The sequence below is a fragment of the Arachis stenosperma genome, chromosome 7 (assembly GCF_014773155.1).
Source record: "Arachis stenosperma cultivar V10309 chromosome 7, arast.V10309.gnm1.PFL2, whole genome shotgun sequence".
NCBI classification, from domain to species: domain Eukaryota; kingdom Viridiplantae; phylum Streptophyta; class Magnoliopsida; order Fabales; family Fabaceae; genus Arachis; species Arachis stenosperma.
The window spans coordinates 58,847,111-58,868,998 of NC_080383.1; the positions used below are offsets into that span (position 1 = coordinate 58,847,111).

At 36.2% G+C, this 21,888-nt stretch overlaps 1 non-coding gene across 1 annotated transcript; it reads left to right on the plus strand.

Annotated features, from left to right (window-relative positions):
* The first annotated feature begins 18,609 nt into the window (after positions 1-18,609).
* Positions 18,610-18,713, plus strand: LOC130942347 (small nucleolar RNA R71). The gene has a single exon (XR_009070921.1). It is a non-coding gene; the product is annotated as a small nucleolar RNA R71 (small nucleolar RNA).
* Positions 18,714-21,888: the final 3,175 nt, after the last annotated feature.

A 21,888-nucleotide genomic window follows, 5' to 3' on the forward strand; every position in this document is an offset into this window, starting at 1 on the left:
GTTTGTAGGCTTAGACTTCTTCAAGCCTTGTGTTGATTTTTCACCCTACACTCCATTCTTGACTTTCTCAGCAGTAGGCATAGTCAATAGCTCCTTTCTCTTTTTATTTTCTGGCTGTTGTGGTGGAATGTTTGGCTGTACTTCCAAGGTTGTAGGCGTGGAGTTAGTCCTATCACTAATAGAGTCGAATGTGCTTTGCAGATGACTAAAATCCAACTTCTTTGACGTGGATTTCTTCTGTCCTTTGGTTGCACGCATCTCCAATTGACTTTCAGGTTCATCCACCCGTCGCTCAGCTTTCTCCTTGTCATTAGCAACTGCAGCTTCCATTTCATATTTCTTGCATTCAGACACAATCCTTTGTCTCTTAGCCTCGAATTGTCTAAGCAAATTCTTACTTGATGTAGCCTTAAGATCAATAAATTCCTTATTCCTACACAAATAAATTAGTTAAGTAGAGTCAATATACCCATCAAAATCAATATGAGAAAAGTGTAAGAGACTGAAAAATTAACAAAAAAAATAAGTATTACTTACAAATAAAAATGTGAAGAAGAAAACTTAAGTATACATATGTACATATTAAGCAATAAATTGCTTAGGATGACCAATCAGAATCAGAATCTCCAATGAAATCTGCCTCATATTCTTGGGCAGAAGTCACTTGGGGAACCGTTTCAATAACCGTGGGTCGTAAATCAGTCCTCTCCAGAATATGTTCACCATCATCAGCTAGTATGGCAGGGCTCGTTATACGCTCGTGTTGTTCACTATAGTGTGTTTGACGGGCCTCAGACTCAGATTCGTCGCTTGTTTTAAATAAGTCTCTTGGGACAGTTTCCATAACATAATGTTTGTTATGTTCATATGGATCTTGCACATAAAAACACTGATGCGCTTGAGATGCTAGTATAAAAGGTTCATCCTGGAAGCATTTCTTATGGAAGTGAACAAATGTAAGACCATACTTATCTCTCCCAGCATCGTACCACTCACACCGAAATAAGACAACCTTAAAACGCCCATAATAGTCTAACTCTACTATCTCAAACAACCTGCCATAATAAGCTACATTGTCTTGGATTGGACTTTGATCTTTAGCACTTGCAAAGCTTGAAGTTAAAGCAGTTAATGTGACACCACTGTTTTGTGTTTTTCTCCTTGCCTCACGTTCTACCGTGTGAAACCTGTATCCATTAATTACATATCCAGAAAATCTTCTTGCAACAGAGCTTGGACCTCGAGATAATTCTTTTAGCCAGAAAGGCACATTTGGATCCCTCGCACGAGTTTCAAACCACTGCGCGAACGTTTTGTTGTGAACTTTTGCTTTTCTCCATTTCGTTCCCCGCTAATTGTTAACCTCTTCCTCATGCTCTCTATAATTAGTAATAGTTAGGTTTGATCTAAAAAATATGGGTGAACTTGATCGGAATAAAAAAATTTTTAATTAAGTTACCTAACATAATCTGCCACTTCTTCACAATTGTGTAATACATACACATGGGCTTGAGCAATTGATCTGTCATCTAAATTAATTGGTTCTCCATTTCCCACGCCTAACGAACGACCTTTGTTAAAAAACAACTTTGATGGCACAACTTCGTCTTCGTTAGGATCATCATCATTCCGAGGCCGCTTATTAAGTCTTGTTTGCACACCTCCATGCAAGTATTTTGAGTAGAAAGTTAAGCACTCCTCAGCCAGATATGCCTCTGCAATAGAACCTTCGGGCCGACTTCTGTTGCGAACATATGACTTTAATGTACACATGTACCTTTCCGGAGGATACATCCAACGAAACTGCACCGGACCTCCCAATCTCACCTCATTTGCTAAATGAATGGGAAGATGAACCATTATGTCGAAAAAACTAGGGGGAAAGATCCTCTCAAGCTGGCATAATGTTTCCACAATCTCTAACTCAAGTAAATCTATCTCTTCCAGTGTGATGAACTTTTTGCACAAGCGACGAAAAAAGGAACTTAGTCAAATCAACGGAATGGCCACATGATCAGGAAGGATGCTTTTAATCGGTATTGGTAGTAAATAGTGAAGCATAAAGTGAGCATCGTGGGTCTTATACCCAGAAATTTCTTTCTCCTAGATGTACACAGCGTGATATATTCGAAGCACTGCCATCAGGTAGCTTTGTTGTCTTCAAAACACCACAAAAAACGGACTTCTCTGCAGCAGTCATAGAAAAGCATGCCTTTGCCAACTTTGTTCTCTTGCCATTATTCACCTCCTTTGGTTGAAGATTTTTCCAGATACCCATTTCTTTCAAGTCATATCTAGCATTCAAATGATCCTTTGTCTTGCCTGGGATATCCAAAAGAGTTCCAATTACACTGTCAAGATTCTTCTCTATGTGCATGACATCTAAGTTGTGACGCAGTGGGTTCTTGTGCCAGTAAGGCAATTCAAAGAAAATTGATCTTTTTTTCCAATTCCATGGGAAACTACTTGATGTACTTTGCTTCTTTCCAAAGACATTCTCAGCATTTTGTAGCATCTCAAAAATTTCGGGTCCTTCTATAACAGGTGGAGGGGGTCTTAATTCCTGCTTCCCATTAAAAGACCTTGTATTGGTTCTCCATGGATGATCCATGGGTAAAAAGACACGATGGTCCATATAAACCGTCTTCCGACTGTGTTTTAGTTGTAAGCTACTGGTATTTTTGTTGCAACAAGGGCAAGCCAACTTTCCCTTTGTACTCCACCCAGACAACATAGCATAAGCAGGAAAATCGTTGATTATCCACAAAAGAGCTGCCTGCATGTGAAAGGTCTCATTCTTTGACGCATCATAGGTTTCGACCCCTTTTTCCCACAACAACTTCAAGTCTTCTATCAATGGTTGTAGATACACATCAATGTCTTTACCAGGTGATTGTGGCCCAGGAATAAGTAAAGATAGCATACAATATTCGGGTTTCATGCACATCCACGGAGGCAAGTTGTATACCATCAGCATCACGGGTCACGTGCTCCATGAAATGTTCATGCTACGAAATGGGTTGAACCCATCACTTGACAAGCCTAGTCTAATATTGCGAGATTCTTTAGCAAATTCTTCATCCATTTCATCAAGGTTCTTCCATGCCAAGCCATCAGCAGGATGCTTTAACGTCCCATCTTTTACGCGCTCCTCATCATGCCACCTCAGACTAGTTGCCGTTTTTGAGCACATAAATAATCTCTGAAGTCTTGGAATTATAGGAAAGTATCTCAGAGTCTTTGCAGGAATAAGACGACCTTTCTTGTCAGGTTGGTTCTCGCTATTATCACTGGAATTTTCAGTATATCGAGAAGTTCCACACACACGACAGTGTTTTTCATCCTTTAGTTCTTTTTTATACAGGAGGCAATCATTAGGACAAGCATCAATTTTTTTATAATCTAGACCTAAATCTCTTATCATAGACTTTGTCTTATGGAAAGATGAAGGTATGTTAATGTCAGGTATTGCCTCTTTCAATAGCTCAAGAAGTGAAGTGAAGGAGGCATTGCTCCAACCGTGCAAACACTTTAACAAGTACAGACGGATGGTAAAAGATAATGTAGAAAATTTCTTGCAACCCGGGTATAACTCTTGACTTGCCCCATCTATTAAATTGTAAAACTTTTTAGCCTCTTCATTTTGACCTACAGTAACACCCTCAGCATGAGATACATCTCCAAATGCATCATTAAGCAGTCTTTCGATGTCATCGCGTGCACCTTCTTCATCATCCGTGTCATCATCAACCGCCATCGGGATTGCCCATTCGCCATGATTAATCCATGTTCTATATCCCTTAACAAATCCGTCGGCTACTAAATGGTCAAATACCACATCTCTTCTATACCAATTAATGTTACAACACCTCTTACAAGGACATTGAATTTGTCGTCCGTCCGGTTCTCCCTCAGAGTATGCAAAGTCTAAAAAACTAATAACACCATTGATATACTCTTCGCTATACCTCGGTAGATCCATCCAATCCTTTGGCATATCACAAAACCTAATCGATAATTATTAAATTTTTTAGGTGAAAAATTTATAAGGGGTTGCAAAGTGAAGATTAGAAGAATAGAGGAGGCAGGGTGTTATTCGCTATAAAGGGAAATAGTTCCTAGTCTTAGAAGTAATTCTCTAGAAACCCATTGAGGTAAAACAAATAAAGAGAAACATAGAATTTATAGTACAAATATAATAAGTTAAATTGCAACTTCAAAACTAACAAATCAAAAGAATTAAAGTATGCATTGTACCTTGCCATGACACGATCAACGTTTTGGCAAAATCTTCTTGGAAGACCTTAACCAAAAACTTTTGCCTTCAACCTTAACCACGAATAACTGTAAAAATTACAGACAAAAAAATTGTAATTGCCATATCCAACCATTTAACCACGAATTTAGCACAATCATCATTTAGCAAGCAAGAATTAAATTGATATAATCAAACAGATTTGGGACCCAGCAGCAGCAGCAGCAATTAAATCATTCAACAGATAACGGCAATCAAATTAAGTAAAATACAAAATATTATTGTGTAACACTATTTTATAAACAGCACGAGGGTGGACTTTATTGAGGACATTGCAAAGAATGAGTCCATTCCGAAAAATCATTTATTTTGATCCAGACTAAGATCTTCACAGGATCAAGTTGGGATTTGGGATCTCCCAAACTAATAAACACAAAGATCACAACAATGTTTTCAGTTTTTCACAGCTCAGTGCCACTCAGACAGAAGAAAAAGAGAACCCTTTTCCTATCCAAAATTTCTACCACCAACTTGACCTATTTTTTATTTTTTTTCTTGCATTTCACTAAATACCAATAGGCCTTTTACTTTTTCTAGTCCCTTGTCCCTTCCACAAACACACATAGAAGCTTGCGGCCATACCTGCCTCACGTGATTTACTTTCTAAAGCAATTACTGCCTTTGCACAATTGTGCCCTCCATTCCAATTTACAAGAATATCAGAAGAAACCATTTAGATAAATAACCTTCTACATGTTGTTTTTATTCACAAACAGTTATGGAGAAAGGTCTTTTTAACCAATGATAAATTAATAATGCATAATAGTTCTCTTAATGTAACCAATATCATGGATTATATCTGTGGTGCAAGTTGAGCATCCAAACAAAATGAGTGTCTCAAGTAAAAAAAGAAAAAGAGGTTGCTGAGTTTCACGGACTAGTTTAAGCATGTTATATCAATATTATATATATACATAGCTCATGATATTCATAACTAGTGTACCCTTGTTTGGCTATTCCATAATGGGAATGGCTCTTTCGGAAAATAGAGCACCCAAGGTCTCTGTTTTGCTCTCTTTCGTGGCTCTGTTCTTCAGCTCCAGTGGAGTTGGGGCACAGAATTCTCCAGTGTTCGCCTGCGATGTGGCCAAGAACCCTGCATTGGATTTAGAGTATGTCTATTTAATTTGTTTTAGATGTCATCAATAAGTGTAATCAATAACTTATTAATTGACCTATCTAGCTCCTTTGTTAAAAGTTCTCTTGTTTCATCTTTACAACAATGCTCCACATGAGGTTTATATTGAACTATCACAACAAAGTTCATGTCATAACAATTTTTTTAAACCTAGCACAAACCCTCATGCCAATAACTCACAGAACAAACAGAGTTCAGAAAAAAAATAAATAAATAACAAATAAAAAAATCAAACACAAACAATTTTAAACCACAGGTTCTAGCAGAAAGCCAATTACCGCACTAACAGTTTAAAAGAAAAAAATTATCAAAGAGAAACATTTAATCAAGTACAAAAACTTTCAAAACAAAAAGTGTTTCAATATTACACACATAACACATTAAATCATTCACCTATTCAAGAAATCAACTTCAGTCTCAGAAGAATATTACCATAAGAATCAGCAACTGAGGGAAAAATTGTAGTTTTACTCAAAAGGGGTATAAGTAACTACAATGTCCCTATTTTTATAGATGACTACCTAGATTTCTACAATGGAGATGTCAAACAATCAGATTTCTGTCAATTAGAAAGTTAAGTTTTTTCTGTCAATTAATTATAAATTATGTTCTTGAAATTATTTTTAACTTTAAATTTTAAATTTTAAAATTTAAGTTTTAAATCTTAATTTAAAAAAGATAAAATTAAATATAAATTATTTTTTTATATTTTTTAAAATGAAAACGTACCTTTGTGGGTGCTGGGTGAAGAGAAATTCTTGCTCTTGTTATAACTCCAAATTGTCCTAAGCCTCCAAGAATCGCGTGAAATAACTCTGAATTCTTTTGCTTAGAACATGTTATTAAATCTCCCTTTCCTAAAAAGAAACCACACAAATTCATTAATTAATTAAATAATATAGATAGCTGATTGCATGAATGAATATAATCTTATAATAAACGGTGACATCATGAAAAGAAAAAACGTTTCATGTTCATATTTCATATTATTTTATATTAATCTGAAAGAAATGGACCGTGTGTAAGACTTGGACTAACATAAAAGTCATGAAGTCAAACAAAGAAAAAATGGAGGCTATGACCGTGTGAACGTAACTGCTTCTTAATCTAATAACAACTAAGCTATTCAACAACCAATACTTAAAATTAATTATTGAGTGAAGTCTCAAAACATGTTTAAAATAATTATATAGTTTAGCTTGACATATCAGAAGTGTGTATACAAGTGTGTATACAAGGATTTGATTGTTAATTAAAGTGTAGAAATTGATAAATTAAAAAAGTAAATTATAAATATTTATTCTTAGAAAACTCAATTTTCTTATATAATTTTACCCATCCATAACCCTTTCATTCTTTGTTCACCTTACCAGGATTGTATATGATTGGTTTTCATGTTAATCAGATTTCTTTCTTTCAATTCAATTTACAATTCAGCTCACCTTTCTTCTTCCTCTTCTACTTCTTCTCTACTCCTTGTCTTCTTTTCATTCTTTATATTCTTCACACCATTTCTGTTTCAGCAGAGTTGGGTGTTGTTTCAGAAGAGCAAGTTGACTTCAATAATAGTTGTATTTCTTCTTTGTCTTCTGAAGAAATTTCTGATATAAAAGCAGAGCAGCTCAATTTAGATGAATCTGTAAGTGAGTCAAAACCAATTCTTGAAGCTAACATTGGCAGTTTAAATTGTGAAGAAGACAGTGAAATAATGATGTCATATTAGGTTTGTCTTCTTTCATGAAATAATGATGTCATATTAGGCTATTTCTTGGAAGCATAAAGGATTTAAAAGTGTAAGAAAACTCTTATGTCCATTACTTTGAATTAGTCTCTTGGTTTTATTTGTCTTATTCTTATTCTAGGGAAATACTTATTAAGCTGCCCATTATAAAACTGAGAATATAGGTTGGCAATTGAGCTAGTTTATAACTAGCTTTAGTAGAAATTAATGCTTAGCTTATAAAATATATTGCTGGTTCTTTTTAGCATTGTCTTGGAAAAATATTGAAAATGACCGGTGGGTGACAAATTGATTATATTTAGGAAAAGGGATTTACGCATCTAATATGTAATATAGAGATAACACTATAGTAGGACTAAGCATAAATGACGTTTTTTCTCTAACTATAAAGTTATTGGCAACAATATTCATGGCCTGTTAATTTGTGAAAAGTTGAGGGTTTGAGTGGGGTTAATTTCTTTCCAAAACCAAGCCTTCTTTGCGGAGAAAATTTTGTCACAAATTTTGGGTAATATAGATACAGTTGAAGTACTCTACAACTTGAGTTATTTTCTCTTCAGATTAGACCACATTAGCTAAGTATTTTGAGCTCTTTTAATGGTTATGTGCAGACAAAGTCAATAAATTCAATAGTTAGAAGGTTTTCTACAAGGTATGTTGTGCAGCAGGATTACCCAGGAGATTGCAAAAGACTATTTATCAGTCCTGTTAGACATATAACTAATAAAAGCATGAACTCTGAGGAAAAAGCTGCAAATTATACCTTATCCAAAAATAGATCCTTGCAGGACAACGAAATTGACGAATTAAGAAATTCTTCTAAGCATGTATATGTGAGTTTTCAATTCAATTTACAATTCAGCTCACCTTTCTTCTTCCTCTTCTACTTCTTCTCTACTCCTTGTCTTCTTTTCATTCTTTACATTCTTCACACCATTTCTGTTTCTGGCTAACCAAGAAACCATTCAAACTGTAAGAACTCTGTTAGAAACAGGAAGCTGAAAACAGGAAGCTGAAAACAGAGAAACGAAAGCCAACTTATTCATTGAGAAATCACAGAAACAAAAGCTTATTAACGCTGCATTTGGATTCAGTCTCAGAAACAAAAATACAGAGAAAATAGACAAGCTGTATATTAAATCACAGTTCACAAACCCTAAAATACCACACATCTTCATCAATAACAGCATGCATGTTATCAAATTACAGTTCACAGACCTATATTTCAGAGATTAAAAGCCCCAAATTAAAACCCCTAAAATAGGAACCCTAAGCCACTGATCAATTTTAGAAGCAAATAGAAATCAATACATACCTATTCAATGATGTGAGCACAGCGAAGACGATGGTGAGAGCGGCGCAGCGACGATGGTGAGGGTCGCACACCGACGATGGTGAGGGCCGCACAGCGACGATCAGTGCAAGCGATGGCGAAGAGGAGATGATGACGGTCAATGGCGAAGAGGAGATGACGACGATCAGGTGAGTCGTGAGTGGGAGGCGATGACTCTCAATGGTGAGAGTGAGAGGGTTTCCGCTTGTAGTGAGGCGGTCAATGGCGAGAGTGAGAGGGTGAATGGCGAGACCGAGAGTGAGAGGGTCAATGGCGAGCGTGAGTGGGGGGCGATGATGGTGAGCTATCGACGGTGACTGATGAGCTATCAAGGGTTTACGCTCGAGGATGAAGGTGACTGAGACTCAAGAAGTTTAATTTGCTAAGTTTTACTAATAAGTGTTAAGGTCATCATCACTCATCATCAGTTTGCTTTCAGGAAAAACAAGGAAAAAAATTACTAAGTGTTAAGTTTTTGGCTCTAGAGACATTAGGCATCACTTTTAAAACGCACCCAAAACTTAACAAATAGGCTATCCTTTAAAAGCGTCTCCTTTGATATGAAAAGTGAATCTATAGATATCAACCTACGGCTACGCTTTTTAAGTGATATCTTTAATACCTAAGGCTACGCTTTTTAAATGATGCTGCATTTGTGTATCCTTTTCTCTTATAAAAAGGCAACACAGAGAAAAGCGTAGCCTATTCTATGAATAGGCTACGCTTTTCAAATGTAGCCTAAAAAAAGTGTGGCTGAATGGGTATTTTTCTTGTAGTGGGTTTGTGGTTTAGGAATGTTTTAAATTAGTTTTAAAGTTGATTGTGTGATTAATATATTTATAATAGTACGTGATTATACGTTCCTTGAAAATCATGTTCTCAATTATCCAAAACATCCACATTATGTAAGTTTATTATTATTTATTAATTTATTCTTATTTACTTGATTAATATTAGTTTAATAGTTTGTATGGTTATGATATATTTTTGTTACTGTTTTTGATTTCGTTATTATAATTAAACATAAATCTTAGTTTAACAAGATAATAAATTTAAACTGATAACAAATTTATTATATATTTTTAACACTAGTTGTTATTATTATTGCTTTTGTTATTATTATTTTTAACACAAATTTATTAATTTATCTAATTTATTAATTTGAATGTAGTTGTTATTATTGTTGTTGCTTTTGTTATGTGTGGTTCATTGTATAGTAAAATAAATTAATTAGACTGACAATTGTATCTTGTTTTGTCAGAAATTATTTTACACATGTAGAAATGAGTGGTACTTTACTTGAATATGGGTGTTTGAGATATTTTACAGAATTATGAATCTGTCAGAAAATGGAGCTGACATGCAGGTAACGTGTTGACGTGCCCACCATAGACACGAGCTTAACGTGTCAATTCCAATTCAGCAGGCAGGCTACGTGTAAGCCTGGTCCATCCACGTGTCCAACAACTATGCAGCACGCAAACCGCGTGTTAGTCTTGGCTGTCCACCTGTCAGCATCCTGCGCAGCACGCAAGCTGCGTTTTGCCACGTGTTACATTGCAAAAGGGAGGCTTTGCACCGAGAACAACAACCATTAATGTCGGATGTTAGGGGTTGACAACGGATGTATTATAAAATGGTGGTGGGGCTGTGAGAGTTTTCATTATTTGCTTTGAGAGTGACAAAGAAGTGGTTGGGTTTGGGGTTTAGGAATGTTTTGAATTAGTTTTAAAGTTGAGAATGGAATTAATATATTTATAATGGTAAGTGATTATACGTCTCTTGAAGATCATGTTATCAATTATCTGGGATATCAAAATTATGTAAGTTTATTATTATTTATTAATTTATTAGTATTTACTTGATTAATATTAGTTTAATAGTTTGTATGATTATGATACAGTTTTGTTATTGTTATTGATTTCATTATTATTAATCATAAATCTTAGTTAAATAAGATAATAAATTTAAACTGATAACAAATTTATTATATATTTTTAACACTAGTTGTTACTATTATTGCTTTTGTTATTATTATTTTTAACAAAAATTTATTAATTTATCTAATTCATTAATTTGAATGTAGTTGTTATTATTATTATTGCTTTCATTATGTGTGGTTCATTGTATAGTAAAATAAATTAATGAAATTGGCTATTGTATGTTGTTTTGTCAGAAATTATTTTACATATGTAGAAATGAGTAGTGCTTTACTTGAATATGGGTATTTAAGATATTCTACAGAATTATGGATCTGTCTGAAAAGGGAGCTAACATGCAGGTAACGTGTTGACGTGTCCACCAAAGACACGAGCGCAACGTGTCAATGCCAACTTAGCATGCAGGCTGCGTGTAAGCCTGGTCTAACCAGGTGTCCAACATCTGTGCAGCACGCGAACTGCGTGTTGGTCTCAGCTATCCTCGTGTCGGCATCCTGCGTAGCACGCAAGCTGCGTGTTGCCGCGCGTTGCGTCGCAAAAGGGAGGCCTTGCACTGAGAACATCAATCATTAATGTGGGACGTTGGGGGTTGGCAGTGGATGTATTATAAAAGAGTGGTGGGGCTGTGATAGTTCACATTATTTGCTTTGAGAGTGACAAAGGAGTGGTGGGGTTTGGGGGTTAAAAATGTTTTGAATTAGTTTTAAGGTTGAGAATGAGATTAATATATTTATAATGGTACGTGATTATACGTCTCTTGAAGATCATGTTTTCAATTATCTGGGGCATCCTAATTTTGTAAGTTTATTATTCTTTTTTAATGTATTAGTATTTACTTGATTAATACTAATTTAGTAGTTTGTATGATTATGATATAGTTTTGTTATTATTATTGATTTCGTTATTATTATTAAACGTAAATCTTAGTTAAACAAGATAATAAATTTAAAGTGATAACAAATTTATTATATATTTTTAACACTAGTTGTTATTGTTATTGCTTTTGTTATTATTATTTTTATCCCAAATTTATTAATTTATCTAATTTATTAATTTGAATGTAGTTGTTATTATTATTGTTGCTTTCATTATGTGTGGTTCATTGTATAGTAAAATAAATTAATGAAACTGGCTATTGTATGTTGTTTTGTCAGAAATTATTTTACATATGTAGAAATCAGTGGTGCTTTACTTGAATATGGGTGTTTGAGATATTTTACAGAATTATGGATCTGTTAGAAAAGGGAGCTAACGTGCAGGTAACGTGTTGATCAACACACAGGTAACATGTTGACGTGTCTACCAAAGACACGAGCGCAACATGTCAATGCCAACTCAGCATGCAAGTTGCGTGTAAGCCTGGTCCAACCACGTATCCAACATCTGTGCAGCACGCAAACCGCGTGTTGGTCTTGGCTATCCGCGTGTCAGCATCCTGCGCAGCGCGCATGCTGCATGTTGCCACGCGTTGCATCGTCAGAGGGAGGCCTTGCACCGAGAATAACAACCATTAATGTGGGACGTTGGAGGTTGGCAGCGGATGTATTATAAAATGGTGGGGCGACTATGATAGTTCTCATTATTTGCTTTGAGAGTGACAAAGGAGTGGTGGGGTTTGGGGTTTAGGAATGTTTTGAATTAGTTTTAAATTTAAGAGTGGGATTAATATATTTATAATGGTACATGATTATACGTCTTTTGAAGATCATGTTATCAATTATCTGGGGCATCCTAATTATGTAATTTTATTATTATTTATTAATTTATTAGTATTTACTTGATTAATATTAGTTTAATAGTTTGTATGATTATGATATAGTTTTGTTATTGTTATTGCTTTCGTTATTATTATTAAATATAAATCTTAGTTAAATAAGATAATAAATTTAAACTGATAACAAGTTTATTATATATTTTTAACACTAGTTGTTATTATTATTGCTTTTGTTATTATTATTTTTAACACAAATTTATTAATTTATTCAATTTATTAATTTGAATGTAGTTGTTATTATTATTATTACTTTCATTATATGTAGTTCCCTGTATTGTAAAATAAATTAGTGAAACTGGCTATTGTCTGTTGTTTTGTCAGATATTATTTTATATATGTAGAAATCAGTGGTGCTTTACTTGAATATGGGTGTTTGAGATATTTTATAGAATTATGGATCTGTCAGAAAAAGGAGCTAACACGCAGGTAACGTGTTGATCAACACGCAGGTAACGTGTTGATCAACACGCATGTAACGTGTTAATGTGTCCACCAAAGACACGAGCACAACGTGTCAATGCCAACTCAGCATGCAGGCTGCGTGTAAGCCTAGTCTAACCATGTGTCCAACATCTGTGTAGCATGCAAACCGCGTGTTGGTCTCGGCTGTCCATGTGTCCAACATCTGTGCAGCATGAAAATCATTGAATGATTATAAGGTGGGTAGAATGTAAGACCCAGAACTTTTGAAAAGCCTTATTATGATCAAGTCTCAAATCATATAGTTATTTATATCCTTAATTTCAGAAATTATTTTATTAAAAATAATTAAGACAAGTTGTGATTTATTGAATTTGAGACGAGTTATGATTATTATCCAATTTTATAATTATTGGATTATTTTCTATATTTGAATTATAAAGTTGATAGTTATGAAATAATAAGGATTTTATATTATTTGGATTAGATAAGTAATATTTTAAATATTAATACTACTATTTTGGAAAATGAAGAAATTAAGTATATTATTTCTAATTATTTGGTTGGGGCATTTTATTGAAAATAATTTGTAAAATTGAGAAGCAAATAGTATTTATATATATTAATTTTGTTGGATTAAAATTTGTTCCTAATTACTATATTACCCCTACCTTTATTTGAAATTACCAAAATGTCCCTAACCCTAATTTCGATACACCATGCCCTAAAACCCTTCTCCTCACGCTGCGCAGCCACCAGTCTCTCCTTCATCCTCTTTGCTGCATAGCCCTGTGCTGAACACACACACACGCTCTGCTTGAGGAGGAATGAAGAAAAGCGAAAGGGGGAAAGAGGGAGAAGGAGATCCGGAAGGGAGGAAGAGCACCGGGGAAGCAGCAGCTCGTTGGCCAGTCGCGTTCTGCCATCACATCCAGCTCCTCACTGTCGCGCTTCTGATTTGCCGCCGATCCCGTCATCCGCGCCGTTGTCCTTGCCGCAAGGCTGGTGCACAAAATTGTGATCATCAATTAGGGAATTTCAGACAAGTGTATCGAGATGCTTTGTTCCTTCTGAATCTTTGCTTTCCTACTGCTTTCATCCAATCATTCTTACTCCTTTCTATGGCAAGCTGTATGTAGGGTGTCACCGTTGTCAATGGCTACTTCCCATCCTCTCAGTGAAAATGGTCCAAATGCTCTGTCACAGCACGGCTAATCATCTGTCGGTTCTCGATCATGTCGGAATAGAATCTAGTGATTCTTTTGCGTCTGTCACTATGCCCAACACTCGCGAGTTTGAAGCTCGTCACAGTCATTCAATCCCTGAATCCTACTCGGAATACCACAGACAAGGTTTAGACTTTCTGGATTCTCAAGAATGCTGCCAATGGATTCTAGCTTATACCACGAAGATTCTGATTAAGGAATCCAAGAGATACACACTCTAGCTCTCGCTTGTAGAACGGAAGTGGTTGTCAGGCACGCGTTCATAAGGACGGATGATGATGAGTGTCACGGATCATCACATCCATAAGGTTGAAGTGCAGCGAATATCTTAGAATAAGAATAAGCTTGAATTGAATAGAAGAACAACAGTAATTACATTAATTCTCGTGGTACAGCAGAGCTCCACACTTTAATCTACGGTGTGTAGAAACTCCACCGTTGAAAATACATAAGTGATGGTTCAGGCATGGCCGAATGGCCAGCCCCCATGAAGGTCTAAAATTGCATACACTGATTAAAGATCAATCCAAAGACAAGACCTGGTCAAAAAGACTTCTAGTACAATAGTAAAAAGTTCTATTTATACTAAACTTAGCTACTAGGGTTTACAGAAATAAGTCTAAGTGCAGAAATCCACTTCCAGGGCCCACTTTGGTGTGTGCTTGGGCTGAGCTTGAGCTTTACACGTGCAGAGGCTTCTCTTGGGGTTAAACGCCAAGTTGTAACGTGTTTTTGGCGTTTAACTCTTTTTATGACATGTTTCTGGCGTTTTACTCTAGAATGCAGCATGGAACTGGTGTTTAACGCCAGTTTGCGTCATCTAAAATCGAATAAAGTTTGGATTATCACATATTTCTGGAAAGCCCTGGATGTCTACTTTTCAACACAATTGAGAACGCACCATTTGAAGTTCTGTAACTCCAGAAAATCCATTTCGAGTGCAGGGAGGTCAGAATCCAACAACATCAGCAGTCCTTTTTCAGCCTCTTATCAGATTTTTGCTCAGGTCCCTCAATTTTAGCCAGAAAATACCTGAAATCACAGAAAAACACATAAACTCATAGTAAATTCTAGAAATGTGAATTTTGCATAAAACTAATAAAAACATCCCTAAAAGTAGCTAGATCCTACTAAAAACTACATAAAAATAATGCCAAAAAGCATATAAATTATCCGCTCATTAAAGGCCAGCACCGCCGTTGCCATCTTTGCACGAGGAGAGGTAGAGGCTAGCAGTGGAGGGCGGCGCATGAGACTTGAGAGGGAGCTCGTGCCTCACCGCCATCACCCATGGGGCCACGAACTGCGCCGGTCGCCGCCACGTCGCGTCAGGGAGGAAGACTGAGATTGGACGCTGCTTGAAGAGGACGAGGCGAGCTGGAGGTCCGGTCGCTGCTGTGCTATGGAGCAGACTGAACCGCACCGCGCTATTGGGGTTCTCACCACCGCTGGAAAAGGATACAGGCCGCCGATGGTGTCACGGTCGGAGGAGGAAGCTGCTCCCCTGTGTTCTGACCGCCAGGAGTGGTTCTGTGACTTCTGGGATCACCGCTGGAGCTCTGGCCTGAGCTTCTGCCAACTTAAGACCCTGCTGCCGTCGCCAAAAAAGTTGCCGGTAAGGGTTTTATTTGAGGTTTCTGCCTTTTTGGTTTTCGAGGAGGTTTTAATGTTGCGCGGTTTTTGTAGTTGATCCACCGGAACTTCTGGCCGGTGCCGGAGCTGTTGTCGGGGCCGGTTCAAAATTGCAGCTGCTTCTTGTTGTTATTTCGGTAAGAAATTGTGTTTCGAAAAGCCTCGTGTTAGTTTTGGTTGTGTTTGGTTAATAAATGAGTTTTGGTAACGTGGGGTCGAGTCCTGATTATTATATATTGTGATTAGTGTTGCTATGGTTATTGCAAAAGTGGCTGGGAGCTGAGGTTTTAGTTGCCGCTGATTTTGAGTTGAGACGGAAAGGACTCTGTGAGACGTTTGGGTTATGGATTTGCGTTTTGAGGTAGGGGCGCTTTCCAAAAAACTATATTTTGTATATTGGAATTATTACATATGGATACTGATGTGAGAAAATATGTATTTGGTGATTGTATCGGCCTTATGTATGGTTTGATTTGTCTCGATTGATTATGAACGTTTATTTGGTTGGTTTGCTGTGTGGTTTTGTGAAATGAAATGCTTTTGGAGTTGATTCTTTTAAAGCTTTGATATCGAGTTTAATCCGTTGGAAATTGATTTGAGTTGAGTTAATTTTCTTGAAAATGTGAAAATTAGAATACACTCTTGAATTCAGCCTGGTTTGCTTTAAATGATCGGGTTTGATAAATGATTATTGCTGAATCGCTTTTTAAAGCTTTAGAAATGAGTTTATTCGGTTGATAATGATTTGATTTTGAAACGGTCTCCTTGAAATATGGAATTGAAATGACTGTTGGATTTGGCTTGCCTTGAACTAATTTTGGATTTTGGGCTGTTGAAAAGGATTGTGGAACGGTTTAGTTGGGACCCGAACCGGGTGACAAAGTCCAAGTTTTAGGTGAGGTGCTGCCAAATTTCTATAAAAATTCGAGTCTTTATTGAAATGTTGTTTGGAAAAATGATGAGTTAAAGACTTCTACTCTTTTATTTGAATTATCAAGAAAAGGATGATTTAGGGCGTTCAACGCCAATCTGCAGCATGTTTCTGGCGTTGAACGCCAGCTTTCCTCAGTGTGCAATCTTGGCATTTGAACGCCAGATTTCTGAATGTTTCTGGCATTCAACGCCAGATCCATGCTCTGTTCTGGCATTGAACGCCAACCAGATGCTCCTTACTAGCGTTCAAACGCTAGTAAGTCCTTCCTCCAAGGTGTGCTGTTTCTTCTGCTGTTTTTGATTTTGTTTTTAATTTTTGTATTTGTTTTGTGACTCCACATGATCATGAACCTAAGAAAACATAAAAGAACAATAAAATAAAAATAAAATTAGTTAAATAAAAAATTGGGTTGCCTCCCAATAAGTGCTCCTTTAATGTCACTAGCTTGACAGTAGGCTCTCATGGAGCCTCAAAGGTGATCAGGCCAATGTTGTAGACTCCCAACACCAAACTTAGAGTTTGAATGTGGGGATTCAACACCAAACTTAGAGTTTGGCTGTGGCCTCCCAACACCAAACTTAGAGTTTGATTGTGGGGGCTCTGTTTGACTCTGTACTGAGAGAAGCTTTTCATGCTTCCTCTCCATTGTTAAAGAAGAACACCCTTGGGTCTTAAACACAAGGTAGTCCCCATTCAATTGAAGGACTAATTCTCCTCTGTTAACATCTATCACAACTCCTGTTGTGGCTAGGAAAGGTCTTCCAAGGATGATGCATTCATCCTCCTCCTTCCTAGTGTCTAAGATTATGAAATCAGCAGGGATGTAAAGGCCTTCAACCTTTACCAACACGTCCTCTACCAATCCATAAGCTTGTCTTACTGACTTATCTGCCATTTGTAATGAGAATATTGCAGGCTGTACCTCAATGATCCCCAACTTCTCCATTACAGAGAGTGGCATAAGATTTATGCTTGACCCCAGGTCACACAGAGCCTTTTCAAAGGTCATGGTGCCTATGGTACAGGGTATTAAGAATTTACCAGGATCTTGTTTCTTTTGAGGTAAAGTTTACTGAACCCATGTATCTAGTTCACCAATGAGCAAGGTAGGTTCACCTTCCCAAGTCTCATTACCAAACAACTTGGCATTCAGCTTCATGATATATTTAGCAACTTGCTCTCCAGCTATATCTTCATCTTCTTTAGAGGAAGAATAGTTTTCAGAGCTCATGAATGGCAAAAGAAGGTTTAATGGGATCTCTATGGTCTCTATATGACCTTCAGATTCCTTTAAGTCCTCAATAAGGAACTCCTTCTTGCTTGAGAGACGTCCTCTGAGGTCTTCCTTATTGGGATTCACGTCCTCTCCTTCCTCTCTAGGTTCGGCCATGTTGATTATGTCAATGGCCTTGCACTCTCTTTTTGGATTCTCTTCAGTATTGCTTGGGAGAGTGCTAGGAGGAGTTTCAGTGACTTTCTTACTCAGCTGGCCCACTTGTGCCTCCAAATTTCTGATAGAGGACCTTGTTTCACTCATGAAACTTAAAGTGGCCTTAGACAGGTCAGAGACTATGTTTGCTAAGTTAGAGGTGCTCTGCTCAGAAATCTCTGTCTGTTGCTGAGAAGATGATGGAAAAGGTTTGCTATTGCTAAACCTGTTTCTTCCACTATTATTAAAGCCTTGTTGAGGCTTTTGTTGATCCTTCCATGATAAATTTGGATGATTTTTTCATGAGGGGTTATAGGTGTTGCCAAAGGCTTCCCCCATATAATTTACCTCTGACATTGTAGGGTTTTCAGGATCATAAGCGTCTTCTTCAGAAGATGCCTCTTTAGTGCTGTTGGATGCATTTTGCCATCCATTCAGACTTTGAGAAATCATGTTGACTTGTTGAGTCAACATTTTGTTCTAAGCCAATATGGCATTCAGAGCATCAATTTCAAGAAATCCCTTCCTCTGAGGCGTCCCATTATTCACGGAATTCCTCTCAGAAGTGTACATGAATTGGTTATTTGCAACCATTTCAATAAGTTACTGAGCTTCTGCAGGCGTTTTCTTTAGGTGAATGGATCTACCTACAGAATGGTCCAGTGACATCTTAGAAAACTCAGATAGACCATAATAGAATATATCTATCATGGTCCACACTGAAAACATGTCAGAAGGACACTTTTTGGTCAATTGCTTATATCTTTCCCAAGCTTCATAGAGGGATTCACCATCTTTTTGCTTGAAGGTCTGAACATCCACTCTAAGCTTGCTCAGCTTTTGAGGAGGAAAGAATTTAACCAAGAAGGTCGTGACCAGCTTATCCCAAGAGTCCAGACTATCCTTAGGTTGTGAGTCCAACCATGTTCTAGCTCTGTCTCTTACAGCAAAAGGGAAAAGTATGAGCCTGTAGACTTCAGGTTCTACTCATTAGTCTTAACAATCTCACAGATCTGCAAGAACTCAGTCAAAAACTGGTAGGGATCTTCTGATTGAAGTCCATGAAACTTGCAGTTTTGTTGCATTAGAGCAACTAGTTGAGGTTTCAGCTCAAAATTGTTTGCTCTAATGGCAGGAATTGAGATGCTTCTTCCATCAAACTTGGAAGTAGGTGTAGTATAATCACCAAGCATCCTCCTTGCATTATTGTTCTTGGGTTCGACTGCCATATCCTTTTCTTGTTCGAAAATTTTAGTAAGGTTGTCTCTGAATTGTTGTAATTTAGCTTCTCTTAGTTTCTTCTTCAGAGTCCTTTCAGGTTCAGGATCAGCTTCAACAAGAATGTCTTTTTTCTTGTTCCTGCTCATATGAGAAAGAAGAGAACAGAAAAGGAAGAGGAATCCTCTATGTCACAGTATGGAGATTCCTTTATGTTAGTAGAAGAAGAAAAATAATAAGAGTGAAGAAGAATGAATAATCCAAACACAAGGGTGAGGATAGGAGTAGAGATTTGAGATGAAGGGAAGTGTTAGTGAATGAATAAATAAATAGAATAAGATGAGAGAGGGAGAAATTTTTGAAAATAAATTTTGAAAAAGTAGTTAGTGATTTTCAAAAATTAAAGGAGAATAAAATTAAAATTAAATTTTAAAACAATTAATTAATTAAAAAAAAATTTGAAAAAGAGGGAGAAGTTTTCGAAAATTAGAGAGTTAAAATTAGTTAGGTGGTTTTGAAAAAGATAAAAAATAAACAAAAGTTAATTGGTTAGTTTAAAAAAAGATTTGAAAATCAAATTTGAAAAGATAAGAAGATAAGAAGATATTTTGAAATCAAATTTTTGAAAAAGATAAAATTTTGAAAAAGATATGATAAAAAGAAATGATTAAAAAGATATTGTTGAAAAAGATTTAATTTTTAAAATTAAAATTAATTAATTGACTAACAAGAAACTAAAAGATATGATTCTAGAATTTAAAGATTGAACCTTTCTTAACAAGAAGGTAACAACTTCAAATTTTTGAATCACATTACTTATTAGTTAAGTTTTTTCAAAATTTTGAAATAAAGATAAGAAAAAGATTTTAAAATTCAAATTAAAAATTTTCGAAAAATAGTAAGAAAAATGAAAAAGATTTCATTTTTGAAAAAGTTTTGAAAATATAAGATTTTTAAATTTGAAAATTTGAGAGAAATAAGGGAAAGATATTTTTTATTTTTGAATTTTTAATGATGAGAGAGAAAAACACAATTATGACCCAAAACATGAAGATTTTGGATCAAAACCAATTATGCATGCAAGAACACTATGAATGTCAAGATGAACACCAAGAACCTTTTGAAGATCATGATGAACATCAAGAACATATTTTTGAAAATTTTTTTGATGCAAAGAAAACATACAAGACACCAAACTTAGAAATCCTCAATGCTTAGACACTATGAATGCAAAAATGCACATGAAAAAGAACAAAAGACACAAAACAAGAAAACATCAAGATCAAACAAGAAGACTTACCAAGAACAACTTGACGATCATGAAGAACACATGCATGAATTTTCGAAAGCTTTTAGAAAAATAAAAATAAAAGTATGCAATTGACACCAAACTTAAAAATTGACTCAAGACTCAAACAAGAAACACAAAACATTTTTGAATTTTTTCGATTTTATATTTTTTTGTATTTTCTTTTATTTTTTCGAAAAACATAAAGGAAAAAGAAAACAAGAAATTCAAAATTTTTAATAAGAATTCCAGGAATCTTTCAATATTAGCCTAATACTCCAATCCAAGGGTTGGACATGGCTTAATAGCCAGCCAGCTTTAGGATATAAATTAGGCATGCAACAGCTGAAATTTCAAGTAACTTACCTCTATGCTGATGATTGGAAGCCTCAGTACAAAAGAATTAAACATGGCTTTACAGCCAGCCAGGCTTCAACATGCTTCATGAAACACTAGAATTCATTCTTAAAAATTTAGAATAATTTTCGAAAACAGATGAAAAATTTTTTGAAAGATTTTTTTTTGAAAAATTCTTGAAAATAAAAACAAAAAGAAAATTACCTAATCTGAGCAACAAGATGAACCGTCAGTTGTCCAAACTCGAACAATCCCCGGCAACGGCGCCAAAAACTTGGTGCACAAAATTGTGATCTCTAATAATGGCATTCAACTTGGTATGCGCATTTATAACTCAGCACTTTCTTCACAACCTCGCACAACTAACCAGCAAGTGCACTGGATCGTCCAAGTAATAAACCTTATGTGAGTAAGGGTCGATCCCACGGAGATTGTTGGTATGAAGCAAGCTATGGTCATCTTGTAAATCTCAGTCAGGCGGATAATAAATGGTTATGGAGTTCTCGAATAATAATAATAAATAAACAGAAAATAAAGACAGAAATACTTATGTAGATCATCGATGGGAATTTCAGATAGGTGTATGAAGATGTTGTGCTCCTTCTAAATCTCTGCTTTCCTACTACCTTCATCCAATACTTCTTACTCCTTTCCATGGCAAGCTGTATGTAGGGCATCACCGTTGTCAATGGCTACATCCCATCCTCTCAGTGAAAAAAGTCCAAATGCTTTGTCACGGCACGACTAATCATCTGTCGGTTCTCGATCATGTTGGAATAGAATCCCTTGATTCTTTTGCGTTTGTCATCACGCCCAACAATCGCAAGTTTGAAGCTCGTCACAGTCATTCAATCCCGGAATCCTACTCGGAATACCACAGACAAGGTTTAGACTTTCCGGATTCTCATGAATGCCGCCATCAATTCTAGCTTACACCACGAAGACTCTGATCTCACGGAACGGAAGGCTCGGTTGTCAGGTGAGGGCAACTATGCGTCGTGCATCAGGAATCCAAGAGATACACACTCTAGCTTTCGCTTGTAGAACAGAAGTGGTTGTCAGGCATGCGTTCATAGGGACGGATGATGATGAGTGTCACGGATCATCACATACATCAGGTTGAAGTACGAGTAGTATCTTAGA